This window comes from Dendrobates tinctorius, unplaced genomic scaffold (genome assembly GCF_039654945.1).
Source record: "Dendrobates tinctorius isolate UK_male_01 unplaced genomic scaffold, ASM3965494v1 ptg000021l, whole genome shotgun sequence".
NCBI classification, from domain to species: Eukaryota; Metazoa; Chordata; class Amphibia; order Anura; family Dendrobatidae; genus Dendrobates; species Dendrobates tinctorius.
The window spans coordinates 38,044,817-38,072,649 of NW_027361689.1; the positions used below are offsets into that span (position 1 = coordinate 38,044,817).

The following is a 27,833-nucleotide window of genomic DNA, read 5'->3' on the forward strand; positions in this document are numbered from 1 at the left end:
CAGCCTCCTGTGCCGTCCTATGTGAAACTCCTCCCAAACATAATGTCAAAGTATGAGTAGCAAAAACACATTTAGGGATCAGCTGGGGGGGAGAAGTATGGTGTTTTGTGTAATAAACAAATGCCCAACAAATCCTTTAACATGTTTCACCCATGAAAACTACATCTTTTACTTAAATGGAACCTGTCACCTGTTTTGGCCGCTATAAGATGCGGCCACTGCCTTTCAGCGCTTATCTACAGCATTCTATAACACTATAGATAAGCCCCCGATCTGATCTGAAAGATGAGAAAAATAAGTTTTATTATACTCACCCGGGGGGGCGGTCCGGTCCGATGAGTGTCGCAGGTCTGGGTCCGGCGCCTCCCATCTACTTGCGACGCCGCCCTCCTGCTTGCTTCATCGCTCCCTAGCATCGTGCTCCTGCGCAGGCGTACTTCTGTGCCCTGCGACACCCATCAGACAGACCGGACCGCCCACCCGGTTGAGTATAATAAAACTTATTTTTCTTATCTTTCGGGTCGGACCAGGGTTTATCCTACAGCATTATAGAATACTATAGATAGGCCTTGAAAGGCGGTGGCCACATCTTATAGCAGCCAAAAGAGGTGAAAGTAATCATATGTGTGCTGTATTAATGGTTTTTCACTATTTGTCTTTCCAGATTACTCTTCGGACTGAGAGACATTGCTGAGAACATAAATGAAGTGAATAAAGAAAGGTAACGACAGAGTATTATACAGATCGTTCCTGTACAGCGCTGTGATGAATCGAGGCAGTTCTCCAGCTCCGCTCTGCCTATTCTTACGTATTTGCTGCCGATTTATGTGTGAAAAATCCACAGCATGATACAGGAAAGATATATATCTTTGTACCGTGTTAGCCAATAGATAGAAAATGATAGATAATGGTAGATACAGCATGATACAGTAACTCCTAAGTAGATGAGATCTCAATAAATCTCACGCTGGAAATCCGCAGGATGTCAGTTATTTGTACCAAATTCATTTTGCATTTCATCCTTTGCAAACGGTTCAGTCTTGCCACAAATTTACAAGCAACTTTTGCTGTAGATTAAGTACTTTGTTTTTATGCTGTCATTTGTTGGGAGCCATAACTTATTTTCTCGTTCGCCTTATTGGGGGACACAGAGACCATGGGTGTATGCTGCTGCCACTAGGAGGCTGACACTATACACAAAAAAAGGTTAGCTCCTCCTCCGCAGTGTACACCCCACCGACCGGCAGGGAATTCCTCAGTTTAGCTTAGTGTCAGTAGGAGGTGGACACGGGTCTTTAATTAGACCCATATCTACCTCGATGTGCGTCGTTCCTTTTCAGGTTTTCCCGGAGGGATACAGTGTGAATGGACACATCTGTACTCCCACAAGGAGTCTGTGAGTACGGCGTGTACTGCCACCCCGTATCCTCCCAGTTCTCCGTAGCAGGACCACCAGCCTTCCAGGCGGACGCCAACACGAAGATGTGTCAGCGATCCAGAGGGTCCTCGTCGCCAGTCTCCCACCCACTCGCCTACCAGAGCCTGTCAGTTGGTTGAGACGCAGACCCTTCATGTACAGGTACTTTCCTCGGGACGGGTAAGTATGGGGACCCTTTGGCCTGCAGCATTCCTCCCCGAGGGCACGTTTGCAGCGTCTTCCCTGGAGCAGGGATGCGGTGGCGCTGCAAACTCCTGCGCCCATCCTGCTCCTACAGCCAGCCCCTTCACCGCCCTCTTCTACCCCGACTCTCCGATCGGGTATTTCAGGGTCCTCTCACTACTAATTTAGGCCCCGGCTTCTGTCGGGCCTACCTTAACGTCGCGGCCACGCCCCCCGCCCCTTTCTTCTAAGCGGGCTTCTCTCCCGCTCGTTCCAGGCCCTCCCACCGCCCTTCTCAGCCTGTTCCTGGCCAGGGGCGGTGCCGGATTCAGCAGGCGCTTGGCTCCGCCCTCCTTCCCCTGGGAGCACGTTTTTCCCGGTTTCATCTCAGGCGGTCGCCATCTTTGCAGCTGCACAGCCGGATATCGCTCCCTGGGCCTGCCAGCCGGATATCACGCTGTCCTGCATCTGCAGAGAGGTGGATACCTTCGTCTCTGGGGTCACCGGACCGTGAGTAGCTCTGCATGTGCAGGCTGACACCCTTCTCTGCACCCTGTCCCCCAACCTTCCGGCACTACCTCAGGTTTCACTATGTCTAACTCCAAATCTGACCGTAACCGCCCTGCGGCTCCCCCCTGCACTCTAGTCAAGTTCTTTGCATGCTCTTCTTGCAATCACAAACTTCCCTCAGGTCAGTCCACTTCCCTCTGCCTGGATTGTAGCAATCCTATTCAACCTGACGCCGCCCAGGAGCCATCTAGGGCCCCAGGCGAGAGTGAACCCCCCCATGCCCGGCTGGGCCTCGTCTCTATCACAGTCAGTGGCAGACCTCACCAGGGTGTCTCAGTCCCTAGTAGCCGTTCTGGATAAGTTACCCCTGGACACCTCTACAGGGTCCAGCAGGCCTCAAGAGGTTCCATCTGAGTCGGCCAGCGTTGGTCGCAAAAGACCCAGGCAGGATCTCCAGCCGGAATCCTCTCCTCGCCCCATGTCACCACATAGTCCTACTCGGCAGCCTCCCTCCTGGGCCTCCTCTCCCGAGTCAGGTGAAGCGCTCTCGGACAGGTCATCTGAGGGGATCTTAGAGCTGGATTCGGACCAGGATGCGAACATGAGGGTTACTGTACAGAACCTCATTGCAGCAATCCATCAGACCTTCGACATTGCTGACCCCCCTGCGAAATCCTCAGATCAGGAAGTTTCATTCAGACGGGAGGAAACACCCTCCAGGGTATTCCCTTTACATTCCGAGTTTGGAAAGATTTTTACCAGGGAAAGAGGAGATCTCGGCGTTCTGTACCCGTTTGCTAAAGAGCTCACGGACAACTGGTCTGCCTCCCCCCTCGGTCGACCCGCCCGTGTCCAGGCTTTCTACTAACACGGTTCTCCCGCTTTCAGGCGTGGCGTCTCTAAAGGATTCTAATGATAGGATTATAGAATCCCTAGCGAAGTCTGCCTTCGAAGTGGCTTCAACGGCGGTATGCCCAATTTTTGCTTCATCTTGGGCAGCAAAGGCCATAGCTACTTGGGCAGAGGATCTTCGTCAGGGCATCCTAGAGAAAGCACAACCAGATCGATTGGCCGATCTCGCCAATCAGATTTCCCATGCGGGGGATTATCTGCTTTCTGCTTCTTTGGATGCCGCATCCTGCGCAGTCCAGGCGTCAAGTAACGTTGTGGCAATCCGACGTACAATTTGGCTCAAGGCCTGGCAGGCAGACCTGTCTTTTAAAAAGTCTCTTACCAATCTGCCTTTTCAGGGAGGGCGCCTCTTTGGATCCCAACTGGACCAGATTATTAAGGACGCCACCGGTGGCACGAGTTCTCTCCTGCCTCAGTCCAAGCCTCGCAGACCTCCACTAAGGCGTCAGTTTCGACCCTTTCGGGCTTTCCGCCGTTTCAATACGGCGGAGAACCCATCCAACCAACAGAGACCGCAGGCGTGCCAAAACAGAAAGTTTCCTTCAGGCTCACTCCTTCCTGACGATCCCACTCTGCCCAGGGCAGACCATCCAGATCCAGATCTGGACGGTCTACATCAGCATGACTATCGTTGGACTCCCGAGGGTCCCTTCCAATTGGGAGGTCGACTTCTCTTCTTCAGGGACGTCTTGCTGGCCTCAGTAGAGGACGCTTGGGTCAGGGAGGTTGTATCGTCAGGATACAAGATAGAGTTCGTCTCTCTTCCACGGGATAGTTTCTTCGAATCCCGTCCTCCAAAAGATCCAGCTTTGGTCCCGGGGTTCTTTACGGCCATCGACTCTCTCCTCAGTTCCGGGGTGATTGTGCCCGAATCGGAGCGGTTTACAAGGTTTTATTCAAACCTATTTGTCGTGCCGAAAAAAGACGGGGCGGTCCGACCCATCTTGGATCTCAAGCTGCTCAACAAGAGAGTCCGTCTTCGCCACTTCCGGATGGAGTCGGTTCGTTCGCTAATCACTTCCATGGAGGAGCAGGAATTCGTGTTCAATAGACATCCAAGATGCCTATCTACATGTTCCCATATTCTCCGGACATCAGAAGTTCCTGCGTTTTGCGGTTCGCCAGGAACATTACCAGTTCGTCGCGCTGCCCTTCGGTCTCGCCACTGCTCCCAGAGTCTTCACGAAGATCATGGCTGCGTTGATGGCCTTGTTGAGGATCAGAGGTCTCGTTCTTTTTCCGTACCTCGACGATATTCTGATCCCTCTTTCCAACAGGCACGCCGAAGTTTGACGATCGTCCTAGACACTCTTTCCAGTTTCGGGTGGATCGTCAACAGGAAAAGTCCTGTCTGGTTCCTACTCAACGTCTTGTGTTTCTGGGCCTCCTGTTCGACACTCGTCGGTCAAGGGTCTTTCTCCCACAAGAGAAGATTCTCTCCCTGCGGCAGGATGTACAATCGCTGCAGGCGACACGATTTCCGTCCCTCCGAACAACCATGAGGGTCCTGGGAAAGATGGTGGCGGCGATAGAGGCAGTTCCCTTTGCCCAATTTCACGCCAGACCTCTCCAACACGCCATTTTGTCGAGTTGGAACAGATCGGCTCTGTCCCTGGATCACCCGGTTCGTCTTTCATGCCGGATCAAGCGGTCACTCAACTGGTGGTTGACGTCACCTCTGATCCTCTTGGGGTGGTCTTTTCTTCCCGTTCACTGGCAGATTGTAACAACGGATGCCAGCCTCCTCGGCTGGAGTGCAGTGTTCCGCCATCACACTGTTCAGGGTCGTTGGTCAACTCAGGAATCTGCTCTGCCGATCAACGTCCTAGAGATACGAGCGATCCATCTGGCTCTCGTCCACTGGGAGAGGCTCCTCAGGGGCCTGCCTGTCCGGATTCAGACAGACAATGCCACAGCGGTGGCATATGTCAACCGCCAAGGAGGGACACGGAGTTTCTCAGCCCTGGCAGAAGTGTCCAAGATCCTTCAGTGGGCAGAGATTTCGGTACCGACAATCTCCGCGGTACACATTCCCGGCGTAGACAACTGGGCCGCCGATTTTCTCAGCCGCGAGGGTCTTGCGGCAGGAGAGTGGTCCCTACATCCGGAGGTATTTCTTCAGCTCTGCAGCCGTTGGGGAACTCCGGACGTCGATCTGCTAGCTTCTCGCCTCAACAGGAAAGTCCCACAGTTTGTATCCAGGGCTCGAGATCTTCTCGCAGTGGGCGCCGACGCTCTGGCCATTCCTTGGTCGCAGTTCGAGCTCCCCTACCTGTTTCCTCCCCTGCCTCTTCTTCCCAAGCTGTTGAAGAAGATCAAAGCAGAAGGAATTCCAGTCATTCTCATCACCCCGAATTGGCCCAGAAGGTCTTGGTTCGCGGACATTGTCACCCTTCTCACGGACGCCCCCTGGAAGCTTCCAGACAGGACAGATCTGCTGTCTCAAGGCCCGATTTGCCACCCCAATTCTCGGCCGCTCAATTTGACGGCGTGGCGGTTGAGACCGAGGTTTTGAAACGAGCAGGATTCTCCGGTCGGGTAATTCATACCATGATTCGAGTCAGGAAGCCATCATCTTCCAAAATTTACTACCGTACTTGGAAGGCCTAATTCACTTGGTGTGAGGCCAATAACATCGCACGCATGTGCTTTTCGCTCCCTTCCGTTCTGGCGTTTCTTCAGGCAGGGCTGGATGCGGGGCTTGCTCTCAGTTCCTTGAAGGGTCAAGTTTCGGCGCTGTCCATTTTGTTTCAGAAGACGTTGGCCTCCCGCCCTCAGGTCAAAACCTTTCTTCAGGGCGTGGCTCACACGGCTCCTCTGTATCGAGCGCCCGTGGATCCATGGGATCTTAATCTGGTTCTTGAGGTTCTGCAAGGTTCTCCTTTTGAACCTCTCAGGGATATTTCCCTTTCTCTCCTTTCTTGGAAGGTAGCCTTTCTGGTGGCCATCACTTCCTTCCGGCGCGTGTCAGAATTGGCGGCTCTTTCTTGCCGCTCTCCTTTCTTGGTACTTCACCAGGACAAGGTGGTTTTGCGGCCTCCGCCCTCTTTTCTTCCGAAGGTGGTGTCCTCCTTTCACCTCAATGAGGATATTGTTCTGCCGTCCTTCTGTCCGAGTCCAACTCACCCTTGGGAGCGGTCCCTGAACAAGCTGGATCTGGTCAGGGCGATGAGAGTCTATCTGTCTAGGACGTCTTCCTTGCGAAAGACAGACTCTCTTTTCATCATTCCAGATGGGGCGCGCATAAAGGTCACCCGGCTTCCAAAGCTACTATTGCTCGCTGGATCAGATCGGCAATTTTGAAGGCCTACCGGGTTAAGCATCGAGTGGCCCCTCCGGGGATCAGAGCGCACTCTACCCGGGCAGTGGGTGCTTCCTGGGCGGTACGCCACAGAGCCTCCACACTGCAGCTTTGCAAAGCTGCAACCTGGTCTTCGGTTCACACGTTTGTGAAATTCTACAAGGTCCACACCTACGCTTCGGCGGACGCCAGCCTAGGTAGAAGGATCCTGCAGGCAGCGGTGGTGGGAAGTTTGTTTCCCACCCCAGGGACTTCTTTGGGACGTCCCATGGTCTCTGTGTGCCCCAATAAGGAGAACGAGAAAACAGGATTTTTGGGTTGCTTACCGTAAAATCTGTTTCTCGGAGCCTTCATTGGGGGACACAGCACCCTCCCATGTTCTACAACTCCTGTTCTTACTTTGGTTGATTGTTTACAGTTGAGTTGTTTGTTCTGTTTTCAATCTATTCTGTTACTTCTCCTACTGCTTTCTCACTAACTGAGGAATTCCCTGCCGGTCGGTGGGGTGTACACTGCGGAGGAGGAGCTAACCTTTTTTTGTGCATAGTGTCAGCCTCCTAGTGGCAGCAGCATACACCCATGGTCTCTGTGTCCCCCAATGAAGGCTCCGAGAAACAGATTTTACGGTAAGCAACCCAAAAATCCTGTTTTTTCAGTCGACATCCATATGAGAGCTTGTATTCTGTGGGGAAAGTTGTAGTAGTGTGAGCGACTAAGGTACAGAAAACTTGGTCAAAGCTGAAGGAAAGATGAATGCAGCATGTTATCAGCAAAAACTGCTGTGCATGGGATGTTTCAACATGACAATAATCCAAAACACAAGCCAAGTCAACCTGTCATTGGCTACAGCAGAACAAAGTGAAGGTTCTGGAGTGGCCATCTCAGTCTCCTGACCTCAATATCATTGTGCCAGTCTGGGTAGATCTCAAGCGTGCAGTTCATGCTCGACAGCCCAGGAATTTACAGGAACTGGAGGCTTTTTGCCAAGGAGAATGGGCAGCTTTACCATCTGAGAAAATAAAGAACCTCATCCACAACAACCACAAAGGACTTTAAGCTGTCATTGATATTAGAGGGGGCAATACACGGTATTAAGAAATGGGGTGTGTAAGCTTTTGATTAGGGTCATTTGGATGTTTTTTGGTTGTCAATATAATTTAACCCCTTCCTGACATATGACGCACTATTCCATCCATCTGCCCTGGGCCTTAATGGACTATGTGCCGGGAGCCAGCTTATTGAACCCCCGGCACACTGCGAGCAAACATTGCAGTGTTCCGGGGGCATAGGGAAGCATCATGCAGGGAGGGGGCTCCCTGCGTACTTCCCTGAGACCCTCGGAACAACGCGATGTGCCCGCTTTGTTCCGAGGGCCTCCTCCCTGCAGGCCCCCGGATCCAAGATGGCCGCGGGGGCCTTCCGGGTCCTCCAGTGCCTGTCAGATCGCTGATCTGACACAGTGCTCTGCAAAGTGTCAGATCAGCGATCTGACACTATACAGTGATGTCCCACACTGGGACAAAGTAATAAAAAAAAAAAAAAAATCATCTGTAAAAATAATTTTTTAAAAATTCATAAATAAAATTCCCTAATTCTATCTTTTTGTAAATAAAAAAAAGTACCCATATTTAGTATTGCCGCGTCTGTAACGACCCGCCCTATAAAACTGTTCCACTAGTTAACCCCTTTAGTGAACCCCTTATAAAAAGGCAAAAAAAATTGCTTTTATCATACCGCCGAACAAAAAGTGCAATAACGCGAAAAATAAAGTTCACAGAATAAAGCGATGCAAAAATGATTATTTTTTATAGAAAATTGTTTTTATTGTATAAAAGAGCCAAACCATAAAAAAGATATCAGTGAGGTATCGCTGTAATCATACTGACCCGAAGACTAAAACTGCCTTATCAATTTTACCACACGCGGAACGGTATAAACGCGCCCCCCCTCGCAAAAAGAAATTCATGAAATGCTGGTTCTTGTTCATTCTGCGTCCCAAAAATCGGAATAAAAAACAATCAAAAAATGTCATGTATGGTATGTATGTATGGTATCAATAAAAACGTCAACTCACCCAGCAAAAAATAAGACCTCACATGACTCTGGGTCAAAATACGGAAAAATTATAATTATAGCTCTCAAAACGTGATGCAAAAACTGTTAGCGTGTGACAGCTGCCAAATTTAAAAACCACAAATAGTAAATCAAACCCCCCTTTATCACCCCCTTAGTTAGGGAAAAATAATAAAATTAAAAAAAATTTTGATTTATTTCCATTTTCCCGCTAGGTTTAGAGTTGGGGTTAGAATTGGGGGGTTTCCACTGTTCAGTCACATCAGGGGTTCTCCAAACGCGACATGGCGTCTGATGTCAATCCCAGCCTATTCTGCATTGAAAAAGTCAAACGGTGCTCCTTCCCTTCCAAGCTCTGCCATGCGACCAAACAGTGGTTTACCCCCACATATGGGGTATCAGCCTACTCAGGACAAATTGCACAACAACGTTTGGGTTCCAATTTCTCCTGTTACCCTTGGGAAAACAATTTTGCTCCCAATTTTTTTATCATTTTTGTGGAAAATTTTTTTTTTTTAATTTTTATGGCTCTACGGTATAAACTTCTGTGAAGCACTTGGGGGTTCAAAGTGCTCACTACACATCTAGATAAGTTTCTTTGGGGGTCAGTTTCCAAAATGGGTCACTTGTGGGGGGGTTTCCACTGTTTAGGCACATCAGGGGCTCTCCAAACGCGACATGACACCCGCAGACCATTTCATCAAAGTCTGCATTCCAAAGCGTCACTACTTCCCTTCCGAGCCCCGGCATGTGCCCATACAGTAGTTTACTCCCACATATGGGGTATCAGCGTACTCAGGACAAATTCGACAACAACTTTTGGGGTTCAATTTCTCCTGTTACCCTTGGGGAAAATACAAAAAAATTGGGGACTAAAAGATGATTTTTGTGTAAAAAAAAAAAAAAAAAAAAAAAAAAAAAAAAATTTTTAACTTTTGCTGCTGTACGTTATAAACTTCTGTGAAGCTCTTGGGGGTTCAACGTTCTCACCACACATTTAGATAAGTTCCTTAGGAGGTCTAGTTTCCAAAATGGGGTCACTTGTGGGGGTTTTTCCCTGTTTAGGCACATCAGGGGCCAACTTTGCTTTGGAAAAAAAAATCAAACGGCTCTCCTTCCCTTCCGAGCTCTGCCATGCTTCAAAACAGTGGTTTCCACCCACATATCAGGTATCAGCATCCTCAGGACAAATTGCACAATAACTTTTGCTGTCCAGTTTCTCCTGTTACCCTTGAGGAAAAAAAAATAACCTTTAAGCAGCAGCATATAGGGCATATTATTCTATGGAGCATCTTATGGGGCCGTTATTAACCTTTGTGCTGCATTATATGGGGTGTATTTTGCATGGAGCATCTTATGGGGCCCATCATGAACTGTATGGAGCATTATATGGGTCATATTTTTGTCTGGAGCATCTTATGGGGCCATCATGAACTATATGGAGCATTATATGGGGCTCCTCATTCCATATGGATATTCAAAAACATTTAACCTACTGATGTCTCAATTAATTTTACTTTTATTGGTATCCATTTTTACTTTTGAAATTTACCAGTAGCTGCTGCATTTTCCACCCTAGGCTTATACACAAGTTAATAAGTTTTCCCAGTTTTTTGTGGCAAAATTGGGGGGGGTGTTATACTCGGGTCGGCTTATACACGAGTATATACGGTATTTATTATATTGACTGCCCACCTCTAGATGTTAAATTAAGACCCAGTTTACATACCTTTTTTGCTTCTCCATCCCCTTTTATTGAATTTCTTGATGTCTTTTGTGATATATTAATTTGTATTTGATGTGCCTTTTTCATATAATAAAAAATTCGCTTTTACACGGGTTTTTGGACTTATACGCTGCATTTTTGTGTATACCATGCTATAGTGAGTGTCCACTTGGGTATTTCCCTGTTTTTTTTTTTGATAGGCAGAGGACCTGATTTTGACATGTATTGAAAATGTATTCTGTTCTTGTCTGTGTATGCTATCATCCACATGAAGCAGGGAGGGAGAACGGCGATCTTAAGAATAGAGGAGGTGCCGAATCAAGATTAGCAAACCCCACTGGACAGAACAGTGGCATAGGTGAGTATAATAAAAGGTCTTTTCCAGGATGTCCCTCCTGACAATACTATCAAGAGATCATACTTCATATCCTTAATAGAGATATGAACACACAAGAGGTTAAATACCCCTGCCTCCACCACCCACCAGGGTTTTTCCTGTCCCTATCAGGGATGCATTGGAGGTGTGCTAGCAGAAGCAGAGGAATTTACCTGTTAGTTGAGCAGGAGCTCCTGACTGCTGGGCGCAGAAGGGTGTGGGGGTCCTCGCATCTGTCCTTCCTCCTGCTGCAAAACCTGGAGGCCTACACTCTGCTGAAAAAGGGGTCCTTCAGCCTGGCCAGTAGAGATGTGGATCTCCTGGATCGCTTCCCTCTCAGGGGGGCTCACACTGTTCATTCCTGCACGCGGCTGGAGTATGTGCTGGAGACACTGGCATCCAGTCTCTAGCCTCTAGTACCTGGCATGCGCCTGGAGCCCCACACCCTCCATTCGGTGCCCGCTGCCTCCTCTCGGTAAGCCTGATAACTTGCTCCATCGCACATTGAGCTTACGACTTATCTGATATGACCAAACGCTCGGTGCGCCCAGCACTATTTCTGCTGCTACTTTCTCTGATTTAACACCTACTGTTCTGGCTTACTTTATTCCTAACAACCATGTGTCATGTCTCTAATTTATTTAAAAAGCAATGGGGCATTTGGGGCTAGCCTCCTTTCTCTGCATTTTCACTGGTATTTGTGTATGGTTACTTAAATATAAACTATGACTTTTAACTATTAATAAATTCTGACTTTTATCTTAAGACGCTATTGGCTCTCTTTTTTTTTTTCTCCTAGGTCAGTAATCAGTCTACCCTATTCGCCCTGAATTTATTCTCCAGATGGTGCTGTCAGGAGGGACATCCTGGAAAGTAGGAATTGGTCCAACCGGTAATTGGTTTTCAAGGACTCCATCTTGACAGCACCCATTACATCCCCTACCTTTAATTTCCTGTCTGCTATGTGAAGGTAATGTATGTAGAAGGAAACTCAATAAAATAGAGTTGTGTAAATTCTGTAGTGGTACTTGGAAAATCACTGTTGGGTGTTGGAGAGAGGGGCCTTTTAACGGCTTTTGTGTTTGTGTCCTTATCAAAGATATGAAGGACGACCTCCTTATGCTGCTGACATGATGCACTCCTGGGAAACTAATTACTGGTAGGACTAATTGCTACTTTATTTGTGTAATGCAGAACACATTGAGGACTTATATACAGCATTCTAGAATGCTGTATATAAGGGAGTACAGGTGCTGGCCCTATTTTAAATGGGAAACTCACTAGGTTTTTCCCATAAAATGTCCCAATAAAAAGTGGTAGTCTGAAGTTGTCGATTTATCTAGATCCAGAAACTGCCCTGACTAAAGTCACCAATGACCTACTAACTGCCAAAGCCCAGCGACACCACTCCTCCTCCTGGACCTGTCCCCTGCCTTTGACACAGTGGAGCATTCCCTGTTACTACAGACTTGGCCCGATCTTGAATCTCATCATGCCTAACAGACCGGACATTCAGCATCTCCCACTCACACACCACCTCCGTGCCCCTTATCAGTTGGTGTCCCACAAGGTTCAGTCCTAGGACCACTGCTCTTCTCCATTTACACCTTCGACCTTGGACAACTTATAGAATCTCACGGCTTGCAGTATCACCTCTATGCTGATGACACACAGATCTACCTCTCTGGACCAGATATCACCTCCCTACTAATCAGAATCCCACAATGTCTGTCTGCTATTTCATCCTTCTTCTCCACTATGCTTCTAAAACTTATATGGACAAAACAGAATTCATCATCTTTTCTCCTTCGCCTCATTGGAGGACACAGACCATGGGTGTTATTCTGCTGCCACTAGGAGGCTGACACTAAGTAGATACAAAAAAGTTAGCTCCTCCTCTGCAGTATACACCCTCCTGCTGGCTCCCAGAGAACCATTTCTTGCTTAGTGTCCGTAGGAAGCACACTAGTCTGGTCTTCAGACCATTTTTTATTTTGATTCTATTTTGTATTTATTTTTACAATTTTTTTTTCCCATGAATTACAGGGGCGATGGATCCTTTCAAGGGTCCAATCTCCCCAAACCAACAGGCGGGAATGTGGAGTGTCGCCTCCACGTACCCCCTCCTGCAACGCGCAAGCCATGCCTGAGCTTTTTTAGGGGCGACAGGTCCCTTCAGGGCACCTGTTATGATTCGGTCACCGAGGAGGATTACGGGAAATTAGCTAAGCAATCAGGAAACCAGAAAGGTTGGCAACTTAGCGGATTGCAGACCCCTAAACCTAACAACACAACTAGCATTAGCCGTGGGACGTGCCTACGATGCCCTAGACGCCTCGGCACAGCCAAAGAGTTAACTAAGCCTAAAGCAAGAAAGGGGAAAGCTAAACTGCCCTGGAGTAGAACCCCCAAAGAAATAGCCCCCAAACATATATTGTCGGTGAGACAAGATGAGGCACAAACGCAGGCAGAAGATAGAGTGAGCAAATGATGGGGCCCAAACTGTCTCGACAGGACAGAATAGATACTGTCTGCAATCATGCAAAAACCCTAAAAAATCCAACACGTCTGATATACAAAAACACTGAGGCCACACGACCTCTCCCCCGCTAGATCAGCATTCTGGTGTGAACTGGAAGCAAAGCAAAATATATTAATATAACAGGGGATTAGCAATACTGAACAGTATGACATAAGCTGTGACATATGAGCGGGGTCCAGCACAAATCCCAGCAGGGAGTAATGCTGAACCCACACAGCAAAGCAGAAAGCATAGAAACGCAAAAACTAGATCAAATGCAAAATATTCCAGCAAACAAATAACTTATCTGAATGATGCAAGACCAAGGAGGGGAAAAAGCAGACTTCACAATGCACAGGAAAACAAACAAATCACCAGCAGCAACTGAAGGAAGCTTGCTCACTTAAATCCTCCCAGTCAGTAACCCCTGAGTTCCAATCATCGTCTTCAGGTGATAGACTTCTGTCAATATGACCAGCTCCACTACCCGCGGCAACCACCAGAGTGAGCCCCGACTCAAGTCAGATCAAGAGAGTTCACAACTGGCATCTTTCTCCCCGCAGCAAACAGGAACACTGAGTGTCGCCTCCATGTACCCCCTTCTGAAGCCAGGTTTACAGCCGGACAATAGCCCTGTCCCATCCTAGGAGATTGAACCCCTTGGATGTACAGAGGCCCTCATGGCGTCCGTGCGGCCCCCACTGAATCGCCACTGACTGAACAGCGACTAAAGGAGGGCGGACGTTCCCTCTCCACCTCCCGGTCAAATGGATGATGGATTGAGCGTTCCCTGCACCGTCCATAATCCAGATGACCTGATGGCGGGAGTTCTCAGTCCAGGTCCTGCGGTGGTCTCCAGACCAGGACGCACACCACAGGTAAGTGTGGCCCCGAAACGCGGTATGGCAGCTGCAGCGGCTCTGGCGGTGGGGTCCAGCACCAGTGGAGGAAGCGCTTTGGCCACGGACCCCCGGGTGCTCTTTGGCCAGCAAAAAAATTTAGGCCCCGGCTTGGGCCTACTTTAACCTTCGTCCGGCTGAGTAGGTACAGTTGTACCTATTCCGTTTTAAAATTGCAATAACTTTTTTTCGAAAAGCCGTAGAGGGCTGAAATTTCGTGACATCTCTGCAGTTTTGGTCCAGAATATATTGGCCAAATTTCAGTAAAATATCTCCACCCCCTTCCGAGATAAGGGGTCGAGATATTTTTGCATCCATAACAAGCTGCATAGGTACAAATGTACCCTCATATATTTTGAATGAAGATAATGCAAGGAAAAAAGAATAATATTTTTTGTTAATGATAATGCTATTTTATTATTAGAAACAAGTAAAAAAACTGTTCATTTACATTATAAAAGAAAATGTAAGAAACTTTTTTTTATTGATTTTCTTCGCAAATAATGCATGTTGTCTTTGCTACAGAGTGTTCATCGCAAATGGGTTTCACACAAACCACACAACACTTTCTAGTCTTACGTTGTTTTCGCCTCAGGTCTCGGCAGACATAGCAACTACCAACAACAGGGGGGGGGTCCACGACTACCATGAGGTATTTGAGGGCCAGCTGCTGCTTGCGATGCTACCAGAATGCATCGTCCAAGCACCATTTCTACTGCACCTCGAAAAAAATGGTTTCTCATCATCATTCGGTTTGTACTACGATCTTCAATTGCAGGCATACACAGCTGATTTGCGAGATCTTTCAGGAACTTTCTTCGTTGATCCTTTGTCCTGAAGCTTGGATTGTGTTCTCTGTAGATGATGTAGGATGCAAACCCAGTGACATCAATCATATTGTAGAAAAATGCCAGAGGCCAACGTAATGTTCGTCGTTTCACAGTGTACTCTCCCAACATTTTATCCATAACATCAACTCCGCCTTTTGTTTTGTTGTAGTATTTTATTATCTCTGGCTTGGCTGCTAGTGTCTCTTCAACTTCTCCCGTCATGTGCATAGATGATAGAAGCACGACTTATTTGTTCTTCTTTGGTACATATGAACAGACTGTTGCATCATGATTGTAGGCAAAATTTGTCGAGTTTACAGGCCTTTCTTTGGCAGGCTGCATGTTGCTAGGTAGGAACCTTTTGTTTTTTCTCACTGTACCAACTAGTGTCATGTTCCAGGAGTTCAATACCTTAGCTAGTTCCATGGTTGTAAAGAAGTTATCGGTGGTGACATTTCTTCCAGAGCCTTTATACGAGCTCACTAGGTCCAATACTGTTCTTTCACCAATGTTTACTTGTCGAGGACCATCAGTTGGTTTCCCAGTGTAGAGCTGACCTTGTAATGGGTAGGCGTTTGACGAGTCACAAGCCCAGAAAATATTTATGCCATATTTAGCTGGTTTTGAAGGTATATACTGGGTAAATTTAGTATGGCCTCTAAATGGAAATAATTGCTCGTCGACGGTGATACAATTATATGGCTTGTAGGCTCTCTTCAGATTTCTGTTCAGCATTGTCCAGATGTCCCGTATTGGTGCAGCTTTATCTGTTTGCACACGTTCTGCACGTGTATTTTCGTTGTCAAATCTGATAAATCTGAGTATCATCTTGAAGCGGTCACGAGACATGGCTGCACGTATGAGGCAGAGCATCAACATTCCACATTTCCTCCATATTCTCTTTGTTGTCTTTGTGCACACCAGCAGCAATCAGTATGCCCAAAAATGCATGGAGTTCAGTTTCAGTAAATTGCTTGAATATTTTTTGTGGTGGCCGTTCAGAAGAATCAGGAAAACGTTGTACCAGTTCGTTGTTGTAAGCATCACAAACTCTCTTGGCCTTTCGATTCGTTTCTCGTAATATGATGTCACACATCTCGGGAGTCATGATTTACTTGAATATCTCTTTTGCTGTATACAGGTTGCTGATTGCTGCAGGGCCACCTCTTTGTCATAGGACATTACGAGATTTTGTTTGTGCATTTGGCAGTGGATCACTACACCATTGAGTTTTATCCTTAGCAGTCCAGATGTCGCCTGCACTTTGAGGCACAGACTCATCCTCAACACTTTCGTCTGAGTCGTATTCTTTTTCCTGCTCTGACCATTTCTTGTTCAAAGTCTGAATCTTCTTCAGTAACATCCACTTGTGGTACATAGTTTTCATCATCAGATGCAACATATGGTTCTTCCTCATGCTCAGAATCAGATTCTTCTAGCATTCGCATTATTTCTATTTCGTCAGACGTAAATCTGTAAATATGAAAAAATGAAAAAAAAAAAAAAAAAATTTCCAAAATACTACACAATACTACATTATTGGCTTTTCACAAAATGATACTAACCTGCAAACACGTTTTCTTGGATTATGGCGGAAACTAGATCCAGCATCACTATCACTCATGACTTGGTAGATGAATTTTGGCTTCGTAATTTAGTTCAGTAACACGTGGCAAGTAGAATGAAACTCTATTCTAAAGTGCTGATAAAGTAAATTATTTCTAGTGATTATTTATAAATGTCATTTATATATTATGTAAACCGTATACGGTTTGAGAATTTTCATTCCATCTTCGACTGTTTTTTCGACCAATAGGAAAATTGTAACAGAGCCACCATCTTTATTTTGTGCTGAATATAAGTAAAACATCGTAAAACACTATGTAGATACTAATTATAATCCATTTTTCGGATAAAAATCATACCTATAGTGATAAGTTTCATACAAAATATATGTAAGCCAAGTCCAGGCTCAAAGACCATTTCTGACTGTTCTGTCCCCACATAAGGCGAATGAAGGTATAACTGGCTGTTAGATGCTGTGAGACTTTCCTACCTTCGTATCCAAGAGCTTGAAGACTTCACAAGCCTAGAAATGTGTATGCTCACAGCAATGAGATGAACAGCAAAATGGCTACTGAGAGGAGGGAGGCAGGAAGAGAAGTAGAAGCCACTCCCAGTTTGAATCAACTTAATTGACAGCAACATAAGTGAGCAGTAACAACACTGGCCAATAGATATCAGCATAACATTTGTAGCTGAATGAACTTTAGTTTCTGAAACCAAGTAAAGGAGAAAGTCTTCCCACAGTGGAGGTATATATGAAGGTACAATTGTACCTCTGCAGCCTGTTAACGTTGTAAAATGATGCAGCCTGACGAAGGTTAAAGAAACTCCGCCCCCTCCGTCCCCTGTTTATGGCGCCGCAAAGGTGCTCCGCCCATCTTTCCGAAGTTTGTGGCGCCAACCCCACTCTTCTGCGCGCGTCTCATTCACTGCGAGACTTCCTCCTTCAACTCTCGGCGGCCATCTTTCTTCGCCAGCCGCATCCAGGGGGAAATAGCGCTGTCTCTGCCTAACAAGTCTCCCACACGGCGAGACTTCCTGAACAACGGTCCCATGGGGCTGAAGCGCAGTCATGCACGGCGACTCCTTGCCAGGACGCGCAGCGGCGGTGAGTGAATCCGGGTAACGTTCCGGCCGGATGCAAATGTAGGCCTATTCACGGAGGCTCAGAGGTTTCACCCACTGGATGATATCACGCCTGGAGCTCCGCCCCCGAAGGAGGGTTTATTCTCACTGCGAGACTTCCGGCCTCTGCAATCCCGGGGGTCATCTTTGTCCACCCGGAGGTTTATCTCTCAAGCTGAAACGCTGAGCAGATCCTGGCGGCGCTTAAAGGGGCACATCGATGAGTGTGGAATCAACTGGTACTTTGCAGCATTAGGTCCTGGGATCAAAATCCCACCATGGATGACTTAGGAACTGCAGCACCCACGGGCATCAGTCCTGGGTAAGTACTCTGACCATGCGCCAGACTCGTCATATAGCCTGATGCAGCTGATATCTCGCAGATGAATGGGCTAAATGATGTGCCGGTCCCCCCTCTCACTCCATGTTGAGGATGACATCAGCCCCATTGGCCTTCCCTACAGAGGATGTGCAATTAACAAGTCAGGGGGCATTCTGTAGTACATTATAGTATCTCCTCTTGCAGGGACTGGGATCCAGACTGCACTCAGCAACCCCAAATGTTCATAGCCTCCCTGAGTGGGCTTCGTGTCGCAGTCCTTGGTGTCATTGACCAAGGTCAGAAACCTCTTGAAGCGAGATATTCCTTTCCTCAGATCCGTGTAATGAGTGGGGGAATCTTCTCCAGTTGACCCCCCCGGTATCTCGTTTGGCGTCAAGTTAGAGAATCCTGCCGTTCGGGGCTGGAAGACCCGACTTCGGCATCCTCGCCCTCTTTGCAATGTGCCGATAGCCAAAACTGTGCTCTCTTGGATAGATACCCTTGGCAGAGAGAGAGAGACCAGTGGGCTCCCCCGGAGACAGTGGAGCTGACAAATCGGGATTACCTTGGCCAGAAATTACTTGGGGCACGCTTCTTTTCATGCAGCCTCTAACGCGATCTCTATCAAGCGATCTCTGTGGCTTGGGCAATGGCGAGCGGACTCTGTGGCCAAAAAGTTCTAGCTTCTCTGCTTTATCAGAGCGGCTGACTATTCTAAGAGAAGCCAACGTCACAGGGGACAAAAAATCTTTCCCCAGCATATAGTCAAATAAGACAACCAGCCGGGGAGAAGCCGGCCAAAATAATCCACAACTAAGGGATCTAGGTCTCATTGATTTTCATTTTAATGACTTGTAGCATTATGCGGTTGACACCAGCAAGGTGGGCGATCACCTACCTTTCTTTCCTCTTGTCTGTTTTTTTTCGTTGTGTACGATAAATGGGTACTGGACCTGGTGCCTCGTGGATATAAAAAACACTTTCCTTCTTGGTCATGAAAGCGAAAGGTAATACTTGAGGCAGAACTCGGCTCTCCAGGACGGAGTCATTCCGTACTGTCTTAACCTCTATGGACAAGGGGAAGTTACTAGCATCCTCGAGGTCTGGGATGCTTATCTTCATACCTCCATCTTTTCCCCTTACTTGAAGCTCCTGTGCTTCGCTGTTAGTGAGGGACACTTCCACCTTAAAGCATATTTAGATGACTTTCCATCTAAGGGTCTGTCCTTCCAAACCTGCACTGAGCGCGTGCGTATCCCTTTGGATGCCCTTTCACGCAGGGGCTGGTTTATATAAAAAAAACAACTTCCCCCATCTCAACTGATATCTTTTTAGAGATGATCCTGGGCGCCTCCCATGGGTCAGTGATTTTCCCTCGAGACAAGATCTGGGCCCTTCAACAAGGAGCTTGGGCACTTTGTTGTCCATCCCCTCATTGCACATGATTCTTCAAGGGGGCTCTGGGGAAGACTGCAACAGCGATGGAAGCGGTTCCTTTTCCCCTCCTACACCACAGTCCTCTGCAGCATGAGTTTCTGGCAGCCTCGGACAGGAGTCAGTTCCCTCTTGACTGGCTATGCCGCTTGCCCTGGCGAGTCAAGCAGGCGCTCAGGTGGTGCACATTGGAGTCTTTCCTCATCCAGGAGAAAACCTTTCCCCGGTCCATTTGCTAGTGCTCACTGCTGATGCCAGCCTTCTCGGTTGGTAGCTATCTTCCATCACCGCTCTGTCCAATGGCGTTGGTTGCCTCGGGACTCTCGTATTTCGATCAGCGTCCTGGAGATCCATGCATTTTGGTTATCCCTATGGCGGTTCCACCATCTCTTGGCAGGTTGCCCATTTAAATCCAATCGGACAAGCCACGGCTAGCGCATATATCAACCTTCAAGATCGTGCCCGCAGCAGAGCGGCCATGCGCGAGGTAGTCCATATTCTCCGAAGAGCAGGTAGGAACCTCTCGGTATTTTCTGCAATCCATATCTCAGGCGTGAAAGATTGGCAGTTTTATTTTCTAGCCGTCAAAGTCTTGCTTTGAGACAGCGACAACTTCATCTGGAGGCCTTTCCACAGATATGTATTTGTTTAAGGACTCCAGTCGAGGTTCTGCTGGCTTCAAGATTGAACGCTAATGTGCACAGGTCTCTCCCTGTCATCAGTTTCGTTTTCCGCCGCCTTTTCTTCCGATGGTCATCATGTTTGGCCACGCTGGGCATGGTGTGCAAATTTGGTGCAGATAGTTGCCGATGTCCCGTGGCGACTACCAAATCATCCAGATCTGCTCTGCCAACCTCCGTTTTATCATGAGAACTCAGGGGCCCTGTGTTTATCGTCCTGGGTGGTGAACCCTGGAAGCCATCTCAAGCTGGGTTCTCTTATCAAGGGTTCCCCACTATGGTTAACGTTGGAACGACTGCATCATCTAGCATCTATCACCACACCTGATAACCTTTTTTTGCATGGTGCAGGTACCACGTATGTCCTCATGTCTTCTCTGTTCCCTTCATTTTGGGAATTTTCTCCAGACTGGTCTGGAATCAGATTTGACTCTCTCTCTCTCTCTCTCTCTCTCTCAAAGGCTAGATCTCGACCTTATCTGCTTTATTCCAGCGCATGATTGCTTCCATTATCTAAGTGGGAGTCTCCCATATGGTTTTCCCTTGTAGAATGCCGTTAGAGGCCTGGGACCTATTAATGGTCCTGGGGGCTTTTCAATAGACGCTTTCCGGGCCGTTGCAGAATGTCTTGTTGCCATTTCTGGCTCGGAAGGTCGTCTTTTCTTGTTGCAGTGATGTCACAAGTCTCAGTGATACCTACTCTGTCCTGTCGAGTTCCTTTCCGGTCTTTCCACCAGGACAAGGTGGTCATCGAATCGCCTCCGTTCTTTGTTGATTCAAGGTGGTGTCGTTTTTTCACCTTAGCGAGGACATTGTCCTTCCCTCTCTTTGTCCAGCATCGGTTCATCAGGTGGAATGAGCTCTTCACATCCTGAATGTCGTGAGGGCTCTCAGAAGTTTAGTCTCGAGGACGGTGCCTTTCAGTAGGTTGGGCACCCTATCCTGGCGTTCTGAGGGTCTCAGGCAGGGTTTAGCCACTTTAGGGCCACCCAAATGTTTTCGCTTGGCCTTTCAGAAGTCCTACCACATCTGAGACAAGCCTATCCCAGCGGGATTAAGGCACACATTACTCGGTCTTTGGGCGCTTGTTTGAGTCATTCGGCATAGGGCGTCCTCAGAACAGGTCTGCAAGGTTGCGACTAGGTACAGCCTACATCCTCAGACTTCGGCACATGCGGCCCTTCGCAGACGTATTCTGCAAGTGGCGGTAGCGCAGCTTTACTCAGTTGGAGATATGGGGGTCAATCTGTTATGTGATTCCCCACCCAGTGACTGCTTTGGGACGTCCCATGGTCTATGTCCCCCAATGAGGCGAAGGAGAATTGGGGAATTTTGTGAGTACTCACAGTAAAATCCTTTTCTCCGAGCCACTCATTGGAGGACACAGCACCCACCCTATTAATCTTTTGGCTTGTGCTTGTTTTTCTGTAATTTGAAGTGTTGTACTCTAATGTGATGTTAATCATCTACTGCTTTTGCACTGAACTGGTTCTCTGGGAGCCAGCAGGAGGATGTATACGGTAGAGGAGGAGCTAACTTTTTTGTATCTACTTAGTGTCAGCCTCCTAGTGGCAGCAGGATAACACTCATGGTCTGTGTCCCCCAATGAGTGGCTTGGAGAAAATGATTTTACTGTGAGTACTCACAAAAATCCCCATTTCACCATCTCATTCGACCACCTCAACGGACTTTTCCATTAATATAAATGGCTGCTCACTCTCCCCAGTCCAACAAGTTCGCTGCCTTGGGGTAATCCTTGACTCTGATCTCTCCTTCAAACCACATCCAAGCCCTTTTCACTTCCTGCCAACTCCAACTCAAAAATATTTCCCGGATCCGCACATTCCTCAACCAAGAATCTGCAAAACCCCTAATCCATGCCCTCATCTCCCACCTTGACTACTGCAACCTCCTGTTTTGTGGCCGCTCTTCTAACACTCTTGCACTCCTCTTATCTATTCTAAACTCTGCTGCCCAACTAATCCACTTATCCCCCCGCTTTTCCCTGACCTCTCCCCCCTTTCAGTCCCTTCAATGTGTCCCCATTACCCAGAGACTCCAGTTCAAAACCCTAACCATGACATACAAAGCAGTCCACAACCTGTGTCCTCCATACATCTGTGACCTAGTCTCCCGGTACTTTTCAGCACACAACCTCCAATCCTCACAAGATCTCCTCTACTCCCCTTTTATCTCCTCTTCCCACAATCACATACAAGCTATCTCCCGTGCATCCTCCCTACTCTGAAACTTTCTACCCCAAAATATCAGACTCTTTCCTACCATGGAAACATTTAAAAGGAAACTGAAGACAAGACCTACCTCTTCCGACAAGCCTACAACCTGCCATAACCACCGATCCACTAAACCGCTGCACAATCAGCTTGACCCTCACCTATTGTATCCTCACCCATCCCTTGTAGATTGTGAGCCCTCCTGGGCAGGGTCCTCGATTCTCCTTTGCCAGTCATGACTTTTATTGTTTAAGATTACTGTACTCATTTTTATTATGACTACCCCTTTTCACATGTAAAGCGCCATGGAAAAAATGGCGCTATAATAATCTACACAATCTGCTATATTCTCATTTTTGCATATAACTAAAGGGAATCTATCACCAGTTTTTGCAAAAAAAGCCTGCATACATTATTACATAGATCTTGGAAATTATGAGGCTGGTATATTTACTTTCAAAATCCATGTCAAAATGGCTGTATAATTCTGATATTAGGATGAGCTATTTTATGAGACCAGCTAAAGAGTCCAATTGAATTCAGTTTCTTCTCACCCGGCCTGACAGCTTCAGCTTCCACTGAGCAGTGTGAGCTCTCGGCAATGAGGAGGAACATAGAGGATCTGTCAAGTAGGCTAGAAGATGCCAAACACAACCTTTATTTTTTCTTATATAGCGCTAACCTATTTCACAGCACTTTACAGTTTGCGCACATTATCATCACTGTTCCCGTCGATAGGGAATTTAGATTATGAGCCACATCAATGTGTTTGGAATGTGGGAGGAAACCGGAGTAGGAGGAGGAAACCTACGCAAAACGGGGAGAACATACAAACTCCTTGCAGATATTGCCCTTGGTGGGATCCGAGCCCAGGACTCCAGCGCTGCAAGGCTGCAGTGCTATCCACTGAGCCACCGTGCTGCCCATAATCTTGATTGGTTTCATTGTCCAAAGTTCATCTAAACAATGGCAGCTGAAATCTTAAGGGTTTCTATATAGTTCACTTCACTGTTTTGTGCTTGTTCTTTATTTCCATACATGAAGAAATTTATTTATCTCTTGTATTTGGCTAGTTATACCTAGAAGAAAAAACTTGCTTGAGTTTGATTGGAATGGGACTGAATTCTACTTGCTTTACCCCATCGCAGACAGACATTTGTGGCAGTTATAGGAATGCTGCACATCCACGGTTCAGTGGTTATTCTTGGTTAATAAGTGATCACTTTGTGAGTTTGTAATAAACATTTCCAGGTACAAACAGAAGTGGATACAGAATGAAACAGATCCATGGGGACGACATTTCAACCCTGACCGTTTTGTCAGCCGCTGGCACTGTACCAGTTTCAGACTGGGGCGATGAACTGGGTGTTATCATTTTTGTTTTTTCTGTGTCTGTTGTGTGGTTAGTTTTGGGGACTGACTAATCATCGTGGGTATTTCTAGGTCACTTTCTTTGTTTATAAACAGAACCTTGATGTTAAAGATTTACTTGGGAAGGATTACCCATTAATTCAGTTTATTCTTTACCGGCCAAAATAATGTCAGAAAAAGACCATCTGCTAATGTGAACAGGAGAAAATCTCTCAACGGATATGTGTCAAAAACCGGAAATGTAAACTCTGCCTGCTGTTTCTTTTTACTTGGGTTATGTTCACACGTCTCTGCTGGTTTTTTTTTGTTTTTTTTCTTAAATAGCACACATCTGTTTTATATACAGATCTGGGGGTCTCCGTCTGTAAGAATTCGAGTGTATTATTTTCATCTGTTTTGCTGCTCAGAATCGACCATTGGATTCTTATGAGGATCCGTAGAAAAGGAATGAAACTCCCCTAACACTTTGGCCACCCCGCTGTGCTCGTCGACCGTTTTTCTTCTTTCCGCAGTCGCGTGTCACATCTCCAAGACTTCAGGCTACGTCAAGGGCCCCACAGGTCCCTGCGTGTCATCAGGTCGTGATCTTATGGACTCTGACCTCTGAGTTATGGGTGCAGTCAGTAGTGCTAGTCTATATTGAAGGAGATGCAGCATGACAGTGGAAAAAATTGGACCGGGTGGTGAGCAGCGAGGCGGTCAGCGATGAGGTGAGTTTTTTTTTTTTCTAATCTTATCAAACTTATTCGGGTTACGAACAAAGCTACAGAACGCATCTAGTTCATAACCTGGGGTCTGCCTGTATGGGACAGATGTGCGATCTTCTGCAACATTCAGCTAAAATAGAGAACTGATCCATCTGCCAGACATTATTGGTTTACAAACACGTGAGAACAAATGTTGCTTCATGTGGTGATTTTTCATCATTATGTGCAAATAATTGCAAAGTACTCGTTGGCAAACATTTTGTGCTATTTTATTTCTTTTGTATTTAGCAAATTGAGGGAATTGTAGAGAAATGAATGTGGAAAATATCCTAAAGATCGACTGGCTCCAGATGCAATTCATGGTCCAGATGAGGTTTTGAGATGGCAGGTTTTTGTTCACATCAGAGCAGTGTTCTGCGGGTTTTGGTGATACAGACGTAAAATTTTATACCACAGTTAGCAGGGCTGTGTAGTCGGAGTCGTGGAGTCGGAGTTAGTTTTGGTCGGAGTCGGTAGAAATGTTCCGACTCCAACTTTAAAAAAAAATGTATTAATATTTCATAATTGAACTTTCATATGAATTTTATAAATGTTACTCAAATATATATGTTCTATCAAACTATGAACAACAGTGATAAGCAGTTCTGCTGGCGATAGAGACATTTCTTACTTCTTGTGTGTCACTGTTCTCCACTGCCCTTATCTAATCTTATACTTGGTTAACCTCATGCTGCCCCAACCCCCCTACTTACAATGTATGAAACTGAAAGTGAAAATGTGTTGCAAATTCTTAGTAGTAAAGCTCCTCCTCTAGACTAGATCATACTAGGTGTGCGTCTTCCAAGCATCTCACAGCTGCCTGCTACTCAGAAGAGGAAGACTGTAAGAAGTATTATCCTTTCAACAAACTTTGCATCAGTTAACTGTGAGTACATGAGGAATAATAACAGTATTACTGACCACTATATCAGTTGTACGACCTGGCAATAATTTTGTACAATTGTTTTTAGGAAAAACAATTGTCATTTGGATTGTGAATGCAGAAATAAAAACCTGAGAATGTCAAAGAAGCATCACATTAAATCAGCTGTATTTGAACATTGCACCATCACTCAAGATAGAAAACATTATGTCTGTCAGTGTATGACAAATGATCCAGACGAAAACAAATGCTGTGAAGCCAAGATGAGTGCATATTCAGGCAAAGATAAAAATGCTCCTACCAGAGCTTCTAATCTAAAGAGACATTTACAGCGCTTTCATCCAGAAGTACTGAAAGCAGTGGATATGAGAGACTGCATCCAAACCAATGAACCAGTGCCCAGCTCTTCCAGCCAAAGGAGCAGAGAACTTTGCAGCCATCAGTTGCAAGATATTTTGTCAGTGACAAAGTTACTGTGACAATGACAGTAGATACATTAAAAAAACAGATCATAGAGCTTGTTGTAAAGGATAGTGTGCCTATTTCATTATTTTCACGACCAGCTTATATGTGTCTGAATGGGGGAAATGGCCCGCAAGCTTGGTGTTTCTCTGGAGAGAGAGTATTAGAAAATTAGTAATCGAAGAAGCTTTTAAACAAAAGGAAGAACTTAAAAAAAAAAACAAAAAAAAACTCAAGGGACGCTTTCTGTTTCTTAAAATGGATGCCTGCACACGTCAGAGTGAACTATTTTGCCATCAATGTCCGATTTGTTTGTGACAAAAATGAAATAGTTACCAAGACATTGGCAGTAAAAGACTCCAAAGCTCATCACACCAGTGAGTTTCTCCAGGTCTTGGTGGAAAAGGTTCTGCAAGACTATGAACTTAAAAAAGAGCAAGTTCTTTCTGTCGTAACTGACAATGCTTCAAATATGATAAGTACTATTAAGCTAATGAATGAGAGTAATGATGGTGACCAGCAGCTAGAAGAACATTCTGGGTCCACAGACACAGAAATGTTTGAAATAGAGGAACACAGTATTGTAACTGAGGAGCAAACTGAAGTTGCTTCAGATGAACAGCAACATGATAGTTTAGATCTTGTTGAAACTGTGTCAATATGTTCTTTCATTCATCACATGCGCTGTGTTGTGCATACGCTACAGCTGGCTATAAGAGACAGTCTGCAAGAAGGACATGCTGCAGCACTGATTGGCAAGGTGAGAAAATTGGCTACTGTTGCCAGAACCCCTAAAGTTGACTCAATTTTGAAGAGACGTTCTGGAAAAGGGGCAATTATTGATCAAGCCACATGATGGGGCAGTACTTACTTAATGATTCAGCGCTTGGTTGAACTGAAAACCTTTCTTGTAGACATGGCTAACCCTCAACTGACGCTAAATGAAAGTCAGTGGAATCAGGTGACTGAGCTGGAAAAATTGCTAGAGCACCCATTTACAGTGACTAAAAAATTACAAGCAGAGGACTTAACTCCAGGTATTTTCTTAAAGGAGTGTAAGAACCTGATGTTTCGCCTGTCCCAAAAAGGAGGGTTAATTGCAAGTGGCATTGCTACATCAATGAAACGGAGAGAGGAGCTACTATTACAAAATAACATTCTTTTGGCAGCTGTTTATGTAGACCCAATGCATCGGATTCTTCTAGACGATCAACAGCTAAGTAAAGGAAAACAAGCTCTGTTTGAAATAGCAGTAAGGATGAAAGGGTTGCAGAACAGTCAGGAGGAACAAGAAGAATTTGGTCGTCCTGCCACATCTTCACCCTCCTCATCAACTGATGAAGAATTTAATTTAGAAAAATATTTGGATCACAAGGACCGTGCAAAGCGTTCCCGCATAGAAGAGTCATCCCCATCAAGGAACACAGCCAGTACATTTCAGCAGAATTTTTCATGTGCACTAAATGAAATTGAGAAATTTGACCGTTCATCAAAAATAACAGTGCAACAAGCGATTCCTCTGTATCCTGACATTGTCAGAGATGTTGCCCGAGTGGTTACTGCTTTGCCACCAACACAAGTTAGTGTAGAGAGGTTGTTCTCTGCTCTCAAAATAATTAGATCAGATTTGAGGGCATCCATGAAGGAGGATCTGACAGAGGCAATACTTTTTCTGAGGACAAATTTATAGATTTCTTATTAACTGCATAAAAGTGTTTATTGCATATTTACTTAGTTTAGAAAAGTTATTTGCTATATTCTAATTGTATTCTAATAAATGTAGTTTTTGCTCTAAGTGGTCTGATTACTTATATGATGGTGAGAAACTGAATAAGCACGATGTTTAATATTTTACAACAGTAAATTTGTTATGAATTGGCCATTTATGAAGGAGCCGGAGCCTGATAAAATCCAGGAGTCGGAGTCGCAACTGTGGCTTACCGACTCCACAGCCCTGACAGTTAGACTATGTGCACACGCTAGCGTTTTTAAACGCTCAGGAAAAGGATCCCCTTCCCAGAAATCGCGCGTCTTTTTCCGCGCGATTTTTGACGCGTTTTTGACGCGTTTTTTGACACGCGATTTCTGGGATCATTGGGGATGGCTAAAAACGCTCAGCAATGCGGAAATTAATGAGCATGCTGCGTTTTTAGCCGCTAAGCGATTCCTGAGCGGTTAAAAACGCATGCTAATTAATTTGATGCATCTTTTAAGCGTTTCTGCAGCGTCTGAGCCGGCTCAAACGCTGCGGAAACGCTTAAA

At 46.2% G+C, this 27,833-nt stretch overlaps 1 protein-coding gene across 2 annotated transcripts in view; it reads left to right on the plus strand.

The window, feature by feature from the left end:
- The window catches only part of TDRD15 (tudor domain containing 15), a 97,272-nt gene that overhangs the window by 25,150 nt on the left and 44,289 nt on the right, over positions 1-27,833 (plus strand). For both annotated transcript variants that reach the window (XR_012230837.1, XM_073568301.1), the window contains exon 2: positions 665-721. The gene's annotated coding sequence lies outside the window, so the exon portion shown is untranslated. The remainder of the gene's footprint in view (positions 1-664; positions 722-27,833) is intronic.